Below are 14,990 nucleotides of genomic sequence, written 5' to 3'. Positions count from 1 at the left end.
TTTTCACAACTAAGGATTGCTTGTGTATTTTCAGAAAAGTATTGACAGCAAGTCTGATGACAAAGTACTCAGATTTGCTGGTAGAACTGGTGGTACTTCATTTATTCAAAAACTAAAACTCCATCTGTGATCTAAGAATGCTTGACTAACATTTCTGCTAGAACAGCCAACAAGTAAACGACTAAACATGTTAACATTAGTCAGACTTGTACGTTAGCAACTTAAATAGGAAGAGTTCATACCCCTCTGTGAAGCCATTACTTCTGTTCATCTACATGCAGGGTAAAGTTCATTATATAGGTTGGGAAAAAACCCTACTGACCAGAAGCCCAGGACAAGAAGTAGTACCTGTCTATGAAACTGTTAGGCTCCACGTGCATTAGATAAGTGAGCTGTCAGCTGGCCAAGGAATATCAAGCATGGTAGCACTGAACTGCAGTTAGAGGAAGAGTGCCACAGGGAGTAAACAGAAGTAGAATGAACATGGTTAGATCAAAAAAAGCAACAGAACTGAAATGCCAGTTAGAAGGCAAAGGTGGAGCTAGTTTGTCACTCATACAAATAATGATTTGAAGAAGGCAGTGACAATAAGAAGATACGCAATGTTAAAACACCACTCGCCACCCAGCAATCCCTCTGAGCACAGGCAGTCAAGGGAGACTAACATCATCCAAACCCACACATAATATGCAAACCCTGATGCATCTTCAATTCCCTGCCTCTATTAACTGTCAAGAAAAATGGAAGAGAAAACCAGCCAGACCCACTAGATAAAGAAGATATGAAAGAAACAGCTGAAGACACATTCCGACAACACTTCTTTCCTGCCTAACCGAGGTTAGTGACTTCTTATCATCTTCTCCCCAATCTCTTCGTCATAGCGCAATTCCATACCTGCTCTGCTTTTCTACTGACCTTTGTATCTTTTTCCATTTAGCGCACCTTCCTGGGTCATCATCTGCTCTTGTTGGTTTTTTTGTGGTTGTTGTTGGGTTTTTTTCTTTTTTTTTGGTCACCATCCCAAAAATCTACAGTTATGGCATTACTAGCAGTTAAGATCCTTGAAGTGTTCATTCTGTTATGACCTTTCTCCAATTATATCTGCCTTATCTAACTAGACAGTAAATTCTACGGATCCTGCTCTAGATATGCCCACACACACCACCAAAATGAACATGATTAACAAACAGCCTTGCTACTGAGTCTACTCTTAAATGCGATGTAATTACAAGCACAAAAACTGAAATATGCTCCAGGTCCTCAAATGATTTTTTTTTTAATCTGCTTTCAATCAGAGATTTCAAATTAATGAAAGGATGAGAATTTTGACCCTTTGTATTTTGAATGTATTAAAACAATTAAAAGGACAAAAATTCTTAAAAAAGATGAGATTCTCATGCAATTATCTGGCACCAGGAATCATCAATTTTAAGGGTAAAAATAATGAAATATCACAACACTTATGATCAAATCATAAGAGCTTGTCACCACAAATGCTATCACTCTCATAAAACGTCAACGATAATGAGTGGAGAAAACAAAATTTTTGGTGAGAGTCAAGTAGTAAAAAACGAAGGATATTTTGCCAGAAAGGTAAAACAACTCCAAAATTTAAAAGCTATTGTAGATTTTCTTTTCTTAATTTTTCAAAATCTTACATGTTTAATAACTGCAGAGCTGCTGCTGCTTCTATTTTATTGATAAGGTTTATTCTTCCTCTTAAAAATAAAATTCTGGAATACAAGCATATGGTTATAAAATCACGGGCAAAATGTATTTCAAAAGAAAGACAAGCAGTAAACTAGTTTGCCAGTGGAATGAGGTAAGCTATTATATGTTGCTAGTAGTAGTAGCTGTAGTAGTAGTAGTATTAAAAACACTCGCTATTTGTTGCTGTTGCAAAACACAGGACAAATAAGACCTATCTGCACACTCTGGGCTAAGTATTTCCATTAAGCAATACCTTACTTAATACATAAAGTACATGCACCTTCTGGAACTAGTCATGCAACCAAGATATTACTCCATGCAAGCATTCGAATAAGAACTGTATGCTGAACATACAAATAAATCCTTGATTTTCACACCATTTCAAAAATACCTGCATAAAAACTATATGCATATCACAATAGAAAAGCCAAGAAAGTACATATTTAAAATGTCTCAAACATATCAAGTTGTCCTTTTGGGGTTTTGTGAGAGATAAATCACTTTCTGGATCAGGAAGGAATAACAACGAAAGCCTGAACAAATCACTATAAACCACATTAATGTTTAAAACAAACAAACCACCCTGAAGTCGTTCCCATATTACTGAAAAGCCAAATAGCTATAGCTTGTGATGAACGGCATTGTGTAATTTGCCAGAGACAAACAGCATGGTTAAATACGATCTTCAGCATTTTCAACAGAACACAGTTCTTCAACTGCACGTGGAAATGGATGTAACACTGTTCGGGTAAAGTCTGACTGTGCTTAACACTGCTAACACAGCTGCAGAACGTGGTTTCGGGTTCTGACAGATAAAATACACGTATAGCCTGCACTGCTGGAGTGAAAGGCTTAACAAAAAGGCAACTGCAGAAAAAAAAAAGCGCATCTCCGGACAACAAATAACTGCCTGCTTAGAACAGAAGGGTAGTATAGAGCAGGGAACACATCACATTATGCAGATTGGAAAAAACTGTACTCTTTTTGCTGAGAATCAGTGACGAAATAGATAATAGAGGAAATAAAAGAACTTCAAGAATAGCGAAAAACAGAATAGCCTCAAGTCAGAAGCAGCTGTGCAGCAACATACACCAAGTGGCACACAGAACAATTTTAGTGATTTTATTCAAAATCTCAAAAAATAAGTAGCTCCATGAGCAGAAGAATTAACAAAACAGATTAAACTCTGGCTTTCAGCAGCGTTGTATCTCACAGATGACATCAATACACTAAGCTTTCTCACCACGATTTCTGTATCTAGCTACAAAATCCTCAGGTCTTTTTATTTTCTAGTACTACACTCCCCTTCATTATTCAGCTCCCTTACATTCCCTTTCTATGCTAGTGATTGCCTAGTTCAGCAAGAAACAAAAACAGGCTGTGGCTGCTCTTGTAGCCATACACTGTCCACACCTATGACAGGAACTAACATATTTTAGACTCCTTTATCAATTTTGCTCAAAATTGGACAACAGACTCAAAGCTTACTGCGGGCCAAAATCAAGAGAGACAACATGTAGACTGCTTCCTTAGGAAGCTAGGAAAATGTTCTCTCTACCATAAAGCTGTATTTTCTTTTTTAAGTCAGTAACTTGAAACTCTTGCAACAATCGTGAAGAGAGGAAGTTATCTGAGATATCTATCATAGGTTGCTGATCCCAGCATTTTGCCAAAACTTAACGAATAAGCAGAATCTGGTCAAAGATGTTTTTAAAAATGTAAAATTGCAACCCCACAGAAGTTGCACAGAACTACAGAACCTTCCTACTTGGGAGAGGACAGATGGACATGGGGCAGGAAATTTTGAGTTACGAGAACTTCTTTACAAAAACTGAAGCTATATACACATTTTCAGCACCTTTACTTCCTGTGATCTCAAAAAGTCTCCCCTAAAACCATAACAACTTTCTATACAGAGAAAAAAGGAAAAAGTGCCTTTGAATGAAGCAGTCCATTAACTAGGCATTAAACACATCGAAAAATTGATTAAGGTTAGATACACAAGAACATGTTCTATTCCAGTAGAATGTTAATAGTGGACAAAATATCATATTATTTGTTATTTTGTACTATGGACATAAGCTAAAGTGAATCTAATGCTAAACACAAGCAATTAAAAACAGGTTATTGTGACACAGTTGTCTAAAAACAGAAGAAAGTTGTGTTTGAAACTGCCAAGCTAGCAACAACACTTGAATTCATCTGAGGTAATGAAACTATAGCTTGGATGCTAGGGCCAAACTGTTTCCTTCATGAAGAAATTTGAAATCTAAGAATCAAATAATCAAGCTGTTTTCCTGCTGCTTGATGAGCAAAGCGGTAGAGTTCACTTTCGGATAGGTTTTGACAAGATTCTGCAGTAACAGTTTAGAAGAGCATGGAAATGATAGTTACTGATCTGCAGTCTGATAACATGCCAGCACGTCCCTCCCTTTCAGTGACTGGGGGTCCTTTTTTGATGGAGACACAGCAGCCTCTGTCACAGATCAGCAGTCAATACTGTCCTTTTATGAAGGGCATTCCATGTCCTCTCCATGACGAGGTAGAATGAAAAGAAGCTCCCAGACTCAAAGTACCCAAAGAAGACACATCGCTGGCAGTGGAGGGGAGGAGGGAAGATACAAAATACAGGTATACATGTTTTCAAAATGCAACAACTATTCTAGTTTCATACCTATTGACAGAAGGCAGACTGCCATAATTATTCTTTTTGAAAATACTCCACAGATTGCATTTATATATAAATATAGATATATATTTTCATATATAAATATATATGATATATATATATATATGATTTATACTTGACAAGAACCTTCACACAACTGAGGAACACAATTCGGCATGGCAATGTCACATGTACGATCAATCAGTGATCTAAGAACAAGGTCATACCATCTGAAGTCTGCTATCAAACTCCATTAAAATTAACCCCAAATCCTTGACAGCTCAACTAGCAAAAGATGTTTATTCAGTCTCTTCTGCCTACATCCATTCCTATGTTCATGTTCCTGACTGTACAGCTATCTACAGTCATTCAGAAATGTATTCAGTAACGGAGTGGGGGGGGTGAAGGATCAGAACTGATCCATGTAGCTACCAAAATGGTCTTCTCTGTTCAGCTAGTCCCACCGGCTATAGAGAACAACGTTATTTTATACTTGATCCCACATTCATTAATGATGACAGTCAGCAGTGTTACGGAACTCACTCTTCAATAAACTGTAACAGTGAGGAATACCTATACCAGCTAACTAACATAATACATATGAATTGCTTAAACCAAGATCAGTCAGTATACAGTCCTCAATTAGACTTTTACTTCCACAGGCAGGCTTTTAAGTACAAGATTTCAAAACTGCCTAAACCACTGCCAGAAAGCTGGTGCAGAGTGTGCCTACTCCTGCTTTGAATTAACCCAGGCTGCTACAGGTCTTACACTACAGCCCTCCACTGCAGAAGGGCTCAAAGTCACATTTTTTATAGCCCAGCCAAGGTGAATTTGCTGTCTGAGAGGAGAGGTTTGAACATGACACAAGGAGACAGATGAATGACACGCTGGACTAGCAACACAGGGAGAATGGTATCATTTTCCTAGCCCAGTATATCCATCTCTAACAGTGACCAACAGCAGCTGCAGAAGGAAAAGCACAAGAAAAGGTCAAGCATGAAATAATACTTCCCTCAAATATTCTCCCAGCCTCTAGAAATCTGTAACTTACAGATTTTGAGCTTCAGAAATAGTCTTTGCAATTATTAGCCTTAAATTTGCTTCCAACCCTGCCCCAATTAATTTCTTCCAATTCTGTCTGAACAGTTGTGACTTCTCATGCCATGTCCCATGGCAAAGTTATACCTCAGTTAAATTGTGCGGTCTTTTTTGGGCAGGGGTGGAAGACAGGGATGACACAAGGACAAACCTCCTTTCGTTTGTTTCCTCTAGATGTTCTGATTTCCCATGATAAATCTTTGAGATGCTTTATAATTGCCTGTTTAAGCTTCATATATGTAATTAATTCAGCTTTATGAAATAAGACACATTAAGAATTTTATGCTTATTCTAGTCTGATTCAACAAATTTTGAAGTACTCTTCTAGAATAAGAGCAGTAAGATAAAGAGCTCCACGATCATATCTAAGATACGTATGCTCAGCACTGCAGGGAAGACCTGTAGTTCAAGTGTGTCGCAGCACAGAAAGATCTTTGCAACAAGAAAAAGTTAGACAGATATGGAAGAACAACTGATAAATAAAGATCTTAACTTTTATTTAGATGTTCACTTTTGTCATGGTGAGCCAAGACGTACAAGCCTAAGTTATTTCAATACGACATACTTTTTAGTATGTAGTAAGTAGTTTCAGGCTCACTAACCGAGTATTCCTGAGTAGGAGCATGACACTTGTAATCTACGTTTCTTAATGATTTCCAGGGAGAACTTAATGTGTTTGCTTAAGATCTCTGAAAACCTACCATAGCTTCAAACCATTCTGACAGCAATCTATCTCAGTGCTGAAATGGTGAGTCACTGGAAGCACTAGATTCCTCTTCACTGTTAATGTAATCTAGTCTTTTAAAGGAGTTTCTATTTCAAAAGTTTTCTCTCTTTCGGATTCCAGTGATCTGAAGCTGGCGTCTTTGAGGGCATGCTGCAGGATACTTGACTGAGCCAGAATTTTCAAAAATAGGGCCACTAGAGAGGCTAATGAATAACAACGGCAATTCTGTTGTGATTAGTTATTTCTGCTGGTGGGGAACAGCTGTTGCCTGAACTGCTGAAAGACTACACATAGCTGTCATTAGCAACAACTAAAGCTTTAAAGTGGTATTCTAGAAACTCATGGGCAGGTAGTTATACTTAAGGTTGGAATATTTGACAACTGAACAATAACACCCCATTATTCAATACTCTGAAAAAATTGGCATAAAGGAACTATGTCAGGATGACTTCATAATTTGTCCTCCTCTTGTTCATCCTTTTTTAAAATTGATATGGTTTAACCTAGTGCTACTATCCCCATGCTTCAATACAGGCAGATGCCTTTTATCAACACTGTAAAAGTCTCCCAAGTTGGGCTAGATTCAAAAAATTTAACTCATTCATGCTCAGTAGATATTCTGACTCTTCTAGGTTATCTTGTTAAAAAAATCATACCATATATACTAAATTTTGCCTGCATTGATGCAGAGTCCAAGTCTACAGAACTGAAAACTTGCTTTGGAAAGAAATGTGCTGTGGTCTCAAGCTGATCACAGTGCTAGGACTGGCATGATGGATGTCTGTTCTGTGCTACAACTCTCCACACTGCACCTCACAAATTAGCATAAGATGGAACAAGCATAAACAGAGACCTGAAAATAGGAACAGGAGTAAGAAATAAAACAGGCAGAAGACAGAACAAACAAGAAAAGAAGTACCCACAGAAAGGCTACAACCAACCATTACAATTTACAGCTAGCTCCAACATAAAATTGTAACATTCAGGTCATCGCTCCCCATAGTCTTTTTTTAAAGTATGCACTAAAATCCTCAACAGATATGTATGTCTGTACTCCCTCCTCCTGCTTTCCAGTGGTAGGCCCATAAAAATGATGCAGAAGAGATGAGACTTCAAGGTCAAGTCAAAAAAGTTTGACTGTAAGGCCCAGAGTAAGACTGAGAAGGACAAAGCACAAAGTTATCACACAGTGAATAGCAGTGAAAACTTTACACCTCTCAACTGCAATTTTTCAGGGCTTTTTTAAATAAGTTTTTAAAAGAGTATGAAAAATATAATAAGTTGACCGTAAAACTGCGCAACAGAGTGCTGAGTACTAAGTCTCTTACTGGCAAAACTGCCGTGTGCCACTTCTGCCCTGAAGTGTCTTGACTCTTTTCTCTTAAGACAGGTATCTTTACGGAAAGATACAGCCTGCACAACTCCATTTTTTAGTCCTGTTTTTTAACTGACCCTTTCAAATGTGTTCCAAATCTTTAGCGATCACCTTTCCTCATTTACACTTTGTCAGCACCAAATTCAACTGACAGGCTTCACCACCACCTTTATACTAGCATAACTATCAAATGAATCTCTCTGCTCCAAACTCGTATTTGTCTCCACTCAAATCAAAATTTTGGGGTTTTTTTTTCAGTACTTTCTTGCTGATGTGCAGCCAACTTAAACTCAATGCAATGAAAAAAACAAGGTCCTGATACAGTCTCCATCAAAATTCTTACAGACAATGACTCTTACAGTCCTCAGCATTAGATCTGACTCATAATCTGAATATGCTGTTGGAGTAAACTATCTGCCTATATTTAAATATTTATCTCCAGTTTGAACACTTTCTTTTCATCCTATACACACATGGCAAGATCTTTCCTTGCTGTTCATATTATAAAAATTTCTACCAACCTCATTGATTTTACCCATATATACGCTTCCATCAAAACAAAGAGTATGCAAAAAACACCCCTGCAAGATAGAGGGGGAAAAAGTAACCAACTTTAAAATCTTAGAGAAACATGGGAAGGTAGATAAAACACACAAACACTCTCCTCCCTCCCTCCCCCAAAAAACCCCACACCATCAGGCAGATTACATGATAAATACTGTCCAAACACTGTTCTAAAACAAAGATGTAGGTAACATTTTGCTGCCCCACAATGAGTCATACAAAGCATTATTATTGCTTGACAAGAAAGCATACAACATTAAGTAACCACTTTCTTCTATGCCCTTCTGACTTCTGTGCAGTTAGAAATACACAATCAGTTTAAAAAAAAAAAAAAAGTGCAATGTGGAAAGACGTGATCACAAATGGCGTTCCATCAATTTCTATTCTGCACTGTTGTGAACCTATCCCTCTTCAACATTAAACAGCAAAAAGGCTCTGCTTATAAAACAGCAGAAACTCACCAAGTCCAAATTCAGCACACTTTGTCAGATACCCTTCAGATGTTTTATTTTTGTTCAGAAAAATGGTGAGCTTGCTTTCCTTCATCTCAAAGCTGGTTCAGAGCACTGTATACCTGGGAGAGTGAGAGGGAAACCCTATATCAAAAGGAAAAAAGCTAAACCTATTTTACTAAAGCAAAGCAAATCTAGAGAAATTTCAACATTTCTCACCACACGTAGACTCTAAAATATAGATTTAATGTAATATTAATTTTTTTTATTATTTAAGAGACACACCACTATAGACATCTGCCTAACAGATGTAATTCGTGGCTCCGACTGTGTGAAAAGTAAAGTCCTATAAAACCTTAATGACTGCTAGCTTAAAATGCAAAGAACTTCACCATGCAAAATTTAAACATTTAAATTCTTTTGCATATGCTGAACTCCAAGTCAATAAAATTTGTAATGTATACAGCACTGCTCTTCCAACGTACACGTACAGCAATAAGAAAATCACTCTCTTTGGTTGACACCAATGGATAAAAAAATTCCAATTTTTATTAATAGATTGTCTGACACCAATTAAATATTACATTGAGAAATAAACTTGATCATCTTCAAAACTAGCCTCATGAGAGGGTTTTAACTGTAAACATTCCCTCCTAAATCTTTCAGTAACTTTTGAATATAGCTATGATTCTTTTCCTACAAATGAACAAAAGCCTTGAAAAAAGTAAAACTTCGTTTCCACTGGCTATGAGGGAATACAGAACTAGGGGTACAAAGCCAATATGGAACACTAAAGGGAAACAGCAATTAGCTACATTAAAGATTCAATATTGCTCCCTCTGAAATTGATAGTACTGTTATCGGTTACACACATGGGCAGCATCGGAGTGTCAGAACAAAGAATGGACAAAACAAGGCTACCTTCACATGCATTACTTGTAGTAATTTAAGTAGTCAGGAAGGCAAGTGGGAGAATGCCCGAGATAGACACCACTATAACACACGTATGAATGGAGCACAGAAGAAGAACTAGAAACACTATTCACAAAATTAAAGAAAAGAATCTCAGAACTGGAATAAAACTGTTATCATTTTACTGTGCACATACAAAAAGATCATAAAAAGAGAACTGAGGAACTATTGACCTATCAGGCTCCTGCAGACAATCTACAAAGTTTTCACTCAAGTACTGAACAATTGACTCACTGCAGACCTGTATTTCACCCAATCCATAGAATATGCAGACCTTCAATCAGGCTCTTCCACAAAGGCTACCCTTTGTGATAAATGAACCTCTGAAAAAGATTCTAATATAACTTACCATTATGTATGGTATTCATCAACTTCGAGAAAGCTTTTGAGTTAGGAGAAAAAGGGCTTCAAGTTAAGATCATGTTTAACAGACGCACAAAAGAATATATGTATAGACAGGAATTTCAGTGAACAATAATATACCTGAATACATCTTTCTTGTATTAGAGCTCTGATCATTTACAGTAGCTCAAATTGTAAAATGGGATTTATTTCTATCCACTATAATTTTTTACTTATATTTCTTGTCAGTGTTTGTTAGCTTTTAACTGTCGAGTAGAAGAACATTCCAGCACACACCAATTAGCTGCATTCTAAAGCTACTATTACAAATAAAAAAAATAATTATTTTCCGGTGACAATCAGTCTTCCCAACAAAAGACTGATTTTCATTTCATTGTCCGCAACAAATTTAGAAACTTAAACTGAAGCTGCCTTGATAATTTTAATCACGAGGCATCTTTTTTGCTTCACTGATAAATTGAGACTAACTCAAGCAATCAAGAAGTTTAACAGAAAACAGTTCTGCCTCCAGGGCTTAGGAAGCTCAGTTGAAGAACTCCTCAAATGTGCTGAGAGAAAGAACGTCCAACTGGTGGTACACCAAAGGAGATGGTCACATGAACTTCCTTTTCTTCAAGCATTGGGGTTTTTAGGGAATATTGATCTCTGACCATGAAGTGCCAGAATACACTCACATCCTCTGCTGGGCAGCTAGAAGTCTCTGTAACATCTTCCACAGCAACACAACACTTTTATGCCCAGTTGCAGAGTGACGGCAGTCATGCCGATGGCTCAGCTCTTCCACTTCTGCCACCAATTTATTCATACTTAGGGTAATGACCTCATGACTACAAAATTATTTTAGTTTCAATTTACTAGTTCACTCTTTCACACTACTAATGAACAAAGCCCTGAGCTTACATGTCTGGTTTGACAAGATGATCAAATGAATGATTTTGCAGGTGAGAGTGTAGCGATCACCTCTGTCATACTTTCGTGGGTGAATTTTCTACCTGCATCAGCTTCTGAGGTTTGACTGTAATAACTGTTCATGTTCCAACAGGGTGACTGTCTTTTATACTTTACTTTTCTCTTCTTTGTTCTCCCCACAACTGGCAGCTACGGCTGTCATAAGCCATTTTTTTAACTGCCAGCCTCTTCTGAACATCAGGATTCCAAAAAAAATGAATTAACAACAAAGACAATTTAAACTTTTGTCATAGGTACTAGAATACTACAAAACTAATTTAGAAGTCATTAAAAAGAAAAAAAAAAATCTTTGCCTTTTACCTACTGCCTAAACTTGAATAACTAGCCAAAGTTACTTCCATAGAAAAAACTTTTAAAAGTTAGAATATTTTAATTAAAACATTACAGACCAAGTCTGTAAAAACAAATGCCTTTGGTTTTTGTTTTTTTTTTTTTAAATTTTGTGGTAGAGAAAAAAAGAAAATCCTGGATGATTCTTTACAAAAGTGGATTAATCTGATAAAAATGAAACTGATAATTTTAATTAACCTTCTCAACAGTTTTCAGAGAACTAACAACAATGTAGACAAATACACTTATAATCAAAACTATTATTTTACAAGGCAAAAAAAAAAAATCACTGAAACGCATAGAGTTAATATGGCTGGGATCATATACATTACACTATTAGGACAAATTCTGCCTCAGGTGCAGAGGACACGATGCAACTGCGGCCTTCTACCCTTAAGAGCAGACTCATTTTGCCCACACCTACTTGCCACAGCCTTTCTTTGATTATAATGACATCGGTTCATTCCAGTTACGCTCAATTTTTGTGAACAAGAAATAGCAGCCATTTTGATCCACCGCTGCTTTCAATATTAAGGAAAACCCCTTTCAAACTAAAGGAACTGTTGGGTAGGGTTTTTGGGGGGCTTGGGGGTGTTTTGGGTTTTTTTAAACATGCACAGCCCTAGATTGCCTGAAGCTACACCTTTTGCTTTTGTTTCTTTAAAATTGTACCACACAGGAGGTACCATTAACCCAAACCATCACAAGTGTTGCATTCCCAAGCATCACTCAGAGCTTTCAGAAAGTTTTATAGCAGAATACACTAGATATGCCCCAGTGAAAAATTTACTACGACAAGACACACACTTCATAGACAAATGAGGAAGAGATGCAGTTAAAGAGCTGACAAAACAGTTCAGTAGACCTCGTCAGCAACACGGGGTTAAAACAAGTAGCTGTCTGGCAACTCAAGAACATATATAAAAACAAAGTGAGAGAAACAAATTGCAGTAGAACCCCTTTCAACTGCAGCTACTAAATGCAGAAAAAAGTCTTTTTAACATTCACAGTATACACAGTCCTTAAGAGAACAGTGCCAATTCCAGGACACATGAATTACACTTTAGTAGTCTGCTACTGTGCTTATCAGAATGAACTTTTCACAATAAGCATGTGCTACAATGGAATAAACATGTGAGAAAAGGATTCACACCTTTGATTCTTACTTTGAAAGTGTCTTTTTTTTGAATCCTTAAGGTTCCCAATAGTAAGTAAAAAGACTATCATGCAATGATCAAAAAAGACAAATATAGTGTGACAAATTATCAGACGGGAACAGAACAAAAAAAAAAAAAAGCATAATTGTGCCACTTTAAAAATTCATGTTGCACCTATATTTCAAATACCACCTGCACTTCCCAAAAAAAGGATATAGTAGCACTAAAAGAGATCTGGAAAGGGTAAGAAGGATATAGTATGAATGACATGAAGGTATTAAGATATCTAGGTCTAAAAAAGATAACGGGGGAAATGACAGAAATGTATCAATTATGAATACTGTAAAGATGCTGAAAATTTTTAATGACTATTCACTGTTCTTAGAGGAGTGTCAAAACATGATCAGCAACAGCGGCGAACAAAGTACATCCCTTTACAATACATAAAGATACGAAACTCATTTTCCACGTTTCAGATATCAACAGCATAAATCGTTTCCAAAATTATTAGACAAATTCATGGAAGAGACCGATTCACAGAACAGATCAATAGCTACAGATATCCAGCCTTGAGATGAGATGCAAGGAATCCTAGCAAGAAAACGCCCTGTTTAACCCAACTGCTTTGAAATTAAGACAGACCTCATCCAGTTACATGACGAAGGGCCAACACTAGATCAGCCCTCCTTGTGACTGATGGGGCTAATTCTAGACTCCCCCCAAGCCTCAAGACAGAACAGAAGGAGAACTGTTCCGCTACCACTAGTCCCTTCCACACCCCATAAATTAGTAGAAGGCAGATGAAAAAAGGTGTTTTATTCTGGAAGGAAAAAAGAGCTACTGTCTGGGTTCCTGGTATAACGGCCTCTGTTGGCAGCTACCTCTTTCCTGACTTTTCCTGCACTGAAGTACCCTCCCAGCCACCCAGTTTTCTCCTACAATGTACAGCCAAGCTATTGAACTCCAATACGCTAAGGTGTCAAGAAAGGTTAGGGATGGTGAATGGTAATCATATATGCCAAAAAACTATATGCTGTAATAGCTGGACTTCACATTAATTGTTTTCCTTTATTTTCCATCTCTGCTGCCTTACGCACTTTCCTCTCAGTCTTAGCTGAATCCTTCCTTTCTTCATCTAATCCTTATGGCAGCTGCTATTGCTTGCTTTAAAACCTTACAATTATTCTTTCTTAAAATCTATGCTGCTCAGGAAGACTTTGTTGCTTCCAGCTCATCCATTTCAATTAGTTTCAAAATAACTCAGAACTGACTGTGTATTAATACCTACATCCGAGTCACCATCCTTTTACTGTTCATTACCTGTTTTTAAAGGAATTGGTTATGCATACAAAAACTAAAGTTAAATTCTAAGCTTACCACTACTCCCACAGCAGAAAAAAGGCCTAGTGACTTTAGCCCTTGAAAGGATGTTATTTGCTGTAAGCAACCACTAAATCCTTCAGATCAGGAATTAGTCCATGACAGTTATCACACTTAAAAAAAAAAAAAAAAAAAAAAAAAATCTGCATTTGAGATTCTTACGTGAAAGCTAACTATATTAACAACTTATGAGTTGCTTTTTCATTTGTTTGGGGGGGGGTGGGGAAATGTTTTGTTGGGTTTTTTTTTAAATTTACTTGGAACGTCTAGTCATTCTTATCAGGAAATCCTTCTCATAAATGTCCAACACAAATAAACAATGGGAAATAGATATAAAGCCAAGTCAAGTACAAAGGATCTGATAGCATTACTCGTCCACAAGCCCCAGACACATGTTCATATTCTTCAGCTCTGTTTATAGGTTCCGTGAATCTCTTCTCAGCTGAAGTTTCTAGAGCTATACTGGTCCAAAGACCACAGATGCTTGCTCTTTTGGACAACAATTTCCATTTTTTTTTCCAAGTTACTTAGTCTAATGAGAACCCTCTTCAGAAACTTTTTACCACTGCATGTAATTCTCCCTCAGGAAAACATATGCAGCAAGCGAGAAGACTGTCAAAAATTAACAGTTTTCTTAATGTTATCCTTATGGCCTTCTCACAGACACCTTACATAACTACCAGATCTGACACCAAAAAATGAAGAATTCTATTTAAAAGCTGATTAAAAAGTATAGAAAGAACAATATGAAGTAATGAGTTTGCATCTAAACTAGGTGTTAAATCTCAGTTTAGTTCAAATGGACAAAAAATTCACTTTAAATTCAGGATCAGCCAAGAAGTATCTTTTCTAACAATATAAAATAGTTTGTTTCACTTACTATTTCTTGCATTACCACCACAAAAGCCCTGGAAAGAACTATTTTGCTAAATATTTTGACAGCACACTTTGTGTGTATGGCATACCTGTATATCTAACTCCTCCAACACTTTTTCAATTATGCCTAATACTCCTGAAAGAGAGGTTTGTTTCAGTAATCTTCCGGAAATACGGTGTTCGTTTACCTGTGCCAATTTTTTGCATTTTATTTATGCTGGGGAGATTTATTAAAAATGAGCTCACATCCAGGTGGATCAACATAAAGATCTTGCAGGTTTTAAGCAACTAGTACAGGTAACCTTTATAAGGTATACTGCCATACAGTGAAAAGGCACTGGGATAT

The 14,990-nt window shown here is 37.0% G+C and overlaps 1 protein-coding gene across 8 annotated transcripts in view; it reads right to left on the bottom strand.

The window, feature by feature from the left end:
• Positions 1-14,990, bottom strand: part of MLLT10 (MLLT10 histone lysine methyltransferase DOT1L cofactor) — a 139,514-nt gene that overhangs the window by 38,523 nt on the left and 86,001 nt on the right. The gene's annotated exons all lie outside the window — the stretch shown is intronic.

The sequence above is a fragment of the Nipponia nippon genome, unplaced genomic scaffold (assembly GCF_047370975.1).
Source record: "Nipponia nippon isolate SJK-2023a ecotype South Korea unplaced genomic scaffold, ASM4737097v1 scaffold_1, whole genome shotgun sequence".
NCBI classification, from domain to species: Eukaryota; Metazoa; Chordata; class Aves; order Pelecaniformes; family Threskiornithidae; genus Nipponia; species Nipponia nippon.
The sequence above is the reverse complement of the archived record's forward strand: the minus strand, read 5'-3'. Positions and strand labels throughout refer to the sequence as shown.